At 51.2% G+C, this 4231-nt stretch overlaps 1 pseudogene; it reads right to left on the reverse strand.

The window, feature by feature from the left end:
* Nucleotides 1–216: 216 nt before the first annotated feature.
* LOC138984212 (alpha/beta hydrolase domain-containing protein 17C-like) lies at nucleotides 217–1244 on the reverse strand (annotated as a pseudogene).
* Between the last annotated feature and the right edge of the window lie 2987 nt (nucleotides 1245–4231).

Here is a 4231-nt window from a genome sequence, read left to right on the forward strand (position 1 = left end):
TTTCCATTCCACAAGGCAACAAAGCTGGAAATCACAACTGTTCGGTTTAACATGATGTGTGGGTTAGAAGAACCTCTATATACCAAAGACCAAGATGTCCTCAGCTCTTTGATTAGGACGCCCCCAAACGCTGGGCATTGCCTCGTGGTTATCAGGCCCATGACAGCCATCCAGTTGAAGCACGTTCACAGTTGATGAAGTAAAATCAAGTCATATTCAGGAATTAGGAAGTTCGTGAGATATGAACTGTCGTAGTCTTTCTAGGTATCGTATATATAAAACTGTATGTCATTATCCCGGTCCCTTTGACCCAGAGGGGCTCCACGGCCCCGGGAAAGCACTCGTAGGTACATAGCCATGACTTCGTCCTGTGTACAGCGCAAGTATGGGAGAGGTGACTTTAAATACTTGTCAATGTTAGGGAAAGCATCAACGCAGTATGTTTTACTGGTATCGGGAAAAGCCACACGCAATCCACACATCAGCGGCGAATGGAGAATTACAACTGCACACTCATACCTGGAGGTCAGTTCTACCACTGGGTAGGAACTTCCAAAAGCTATGACCATACGAGATGATGGTCTCAGGACTTAACGCCATATTGGGTGCAGCGCCCGCCAGGTGGCGTCGGTATCAGTGTAGAGGGCTTGCCCAGGCTGATGCCGTAGCCCTAGTCGTGGTAAGGAAATGTTGCAGTTGATACGCGAGCGGAGGCCGATGTATCAATAGAAGCTACGCATCTGGCCCAGGCCCGCGGCATTGCGGTGGGAGAGAACAGCGTGCAGCGGCTGAAGGCGCCCAGCACAGGAACATGCAGCCTAGCCGCTTGTCCCTAGGGGTGCGCTAGAAAACCTGAACGGCATTCAGCTCGCACCGGGAGCACCTCCAAGTGTGCGCTGTCGCTCTGGCGCAGGTTGCACGCTCCAGGCCCCGCGCCCTCCTCTGGCGGCTGCTGTGCGGCTGGGCCAGGGCGGTGGCGGCGACCGAGGCCAGGGAAGGTTGCCAGCATCGTGGTAGATGGGCTCAGGAGGCGGCAAGGCCAGTTTGACGGCTATGTGGCTCCAGCAGGCCCAGCAGCAGAAGAGCCAGCTCCGCTTTCCAGCAAGAAGCCCTGCGTCCTGGAGTCTGATTCGGGCATCCAGGCGGCCTCGAACCCGCGGCCGCCAGCACGGCAGGCAGGCAGACTGGGTCCGCAGCAAGGGCGAGCAGGGCGGCTGCGGCCAGCTCGCCTGGCGGCTGGACATGGAGGAGCTGGGAGGCGCGGCTGGCCTGGGCCGGCTTGGCGCTTCCAGCCCGGCGGGTCAGCGGTCGTCCTGGGGGCGGGCAAGGCGCGGACAGCCGGGGTCCCTGAGCCGCGGACATAGCCCGCGGCAGCCCAGCCGGCTCGATCGCGGGATCCCTGCCTCCCTTCATGAGGACTAACCCTCAGACACTTCTGCTGGGTTCTCAGTCGCTGGAGAACGCCTTATAGCTGGGAGGAACAAGGGTCCTTTTTCTTCGGAGCCGAGCCGGCTGTCTCTCACTAGCAAACGGTTTGTTCAGACCACAGATACACAGTCTTTCCAACTTAAGTCAAAAATTAAAAAGGCAACTAAGCTTGTTCACTCCAACCCCCCTTTCCCGTCCCAGCATAGGGAATGTCAGCACTCACCTGGGACGCCAAGTCCCAAGGAAAACGGCTTGAGTGAAACTTTGTATGTCATTTAAACTTTAAATTTAAAGCAATGATGCCGGGATATCAGGAGAATTTACCCAAAAGATAAATACTGAAAAGGAATACCGAAAAGCCCGTTAAGCTCAAAGGGCAGGGCATGTGTCCGAGCACCTGTTCCTGTTCGGGGTACAGTCCAGATTTACTCTGTTGGGTGTCTCTTGTATCCTGCCAACTATGCCAAGCAAATATTGACAGAAATTCAATTAACAATCAAGAAGCAAAAGAGAATTTGATTCAAGTCAAACTGTGGATTGTAACCCAGGAGATAGACCCTTAGAAGCTGTGAGAACACTTCCTCCTATTAGCAGCCCAAGGCATAGTCATATACATTTTTGAGACAAAGGAGCTTACAAAATGACACTTTACATTAAGTTCACCAAAGATACGTTGTCCAAGTAAACACAAAGCAAGCAGTATATCACTATGACCCCCTATGGAGTTGGAAAAGAATGGTCATCTTTAAGAAGTTGCATTGCTAGGGTCACAAAAAGAGGGGGAAATATCTCTGCTGTGGAACAGGCATTCCCCTCTTTCAGGAGGTCTGGCTGGTGTGTATCACAGGATGCACACTAGGAGGGAAAGAAGAGGCTGAAAAGGGGAGCATGAAGGGAAAGAGAGTTTTATGTTAAATTTTATTGTCCTGCCTTGAAATAGAAATTTTATTTCCTCACAAATCATCAATAGTTGACACATTTCCCAAAAAGGCACAAGATTGTATTTCTAGTTTTGTACCAATGGAACCCATCTTTGCATTTATTCCCTAAGGCCACAACACTGCCAGGCCATTTTTCAAAAAACAGAGAATCATGAGATACCTCCTTTTTGAACAGAGTAGACTGAGTTACCAAGAAGCTTCCACAAAGGCCCCTCAACAGAATTGGAGAGCTCAACCAAAGGGAGAAGACCTGAGATCTCAAATCAGTCAGAAATCAGTGAGCACAATGGGCTCCATGGGTACCTCTTGCAGTTACTCACCAACTTCAGATTACTTCCTACCCTATTTTAACAACAAGAATCCTTAAAAGAAAATTCAGAGAGCTTTACTGCATATAAATATTTTATTGAAGAAGAAACAAACTTCTCAAAAGGGAAGATTTCAAATTCAAAACTGGTATGAAGCTCAGAGGCTTGATGTCTCAGGGCAGCTTATAAAGTGAACATGAGGAAACTGACCTTTACAATGCTTGGTTATTATGCTCCGGGTTTCCAGGGAGCAGGGGACTGGTTAAAGTGATTATCCTACTTCGTTTTAAGAAGATAACAACAGTTAAAAAAAAAAAATCACTTTCAAAAGCATTTGTAAGAAATAGGCTGAGTTATATTATCCCTGTGTTTTGAATAAACTCGATTTAGTTTTGCTTACGTGCCTTATTCAGTTTTCTCCATCAGGGGAGTTTTCACGGCAGGTCTATGTTTTCTTTCTTTTTACCCGACCTTATTCATGCCATTTATCCCCTGCACCTCCCATCTTTCAATATTTCAAACTCTTTTGAAACTCGGTTCTCAGTTTCTAGTGGACAGCACCCTCAAAAAGCTCCAAAACTGACATGTGCCTTTGGACACAGCGTTGCGATCTGCGCTGTGCCCGCCTGCTGGGTGCCGCCACCCTTAGGTCTCTGGGGCAGCGTTTTGTCGATCGCCCTTGGGCTAGTGCACTGGGCCGGTGTTTTCTTAGTAGCTTCCACCAGAGCCGAGCTGGCCCTTTCTCTGGGTCGCAGCTTTGTAACAACGGAGTCACAGCACTCACGTCTACAACTGCGCACACAGAGTCCTGTCAGTGAAGGGAGGGGGAGCGTGGGGTGCCAGACACTAGCCAAGGGAGACGAAGAGATTATAGGAGACGGCGCCCGGGGAAGAGAATACAGATTTTCAATCACCAGTGAGTTCAATCCTCTGGAACTATTTTGGTCCCCGAGAAATCGCAGTAGGAGAACGATTCTAAGAAGACTTGTAGTTAACATTCACCGAGCGTTTAGACGGTGCTGGACCTGATTCTAACTCGGCGCCCCACACCAGCCCGGGACAGGGCGTCTATATTCTAGTTCAACTCCCCTTTCTTTAGGGAGGTGAGGCTGGGGAGGCCTGGCGTCGGGAAAGTCACTGAGAAACTCTGAGATCCTAGCGGTCAGCGGCCGAGAAACATCGGGTTTGGAAGAAGGAACGGTGCCGCCGCCAAAAAGACACCCAGCGGGTAGCAGACTCTCCTTGTGTCCGAAAAATGGCAGCCCGTCTGTCTCCCAGCGAAAATGTTAATAGATCCCCAGGTCGGGGCGAATCCCGGCGCCGCGACGCCGACCAGGCGGCACGAACCGAGCGGTGCTAGGGCCGAGACGTGACAGCACAGGGGACCTGGGGCCCACGCGAGGGAGAGAAGTTCCCTTTAGTGCCGGGAGGGTGGATGCCAAAGAGAAAGCGCCGGCTCGGCGCTGCAGGCCTAAGTGCGGCTGAGAAACCCCCGGCTGGGCGGCTGGAACCGCCGGCAACCTTGGCTCCCAGACCCTTCACTGGCGGCGCAAG

Source organism: Bos mutus, chromosome 20, assembly GCF_027580195.1.
Source record: "Bos mutus isolate GX-2022 chromosome 20, NWIPB_WYAK_1.1, whole genome shotgun sequence".
Classification (NCBI taxonomy): Eukaryota; Metazoa; Chordata; class Mammalia; order Artiodactyla; family Bovidae; genus Bos; species Bos mutus.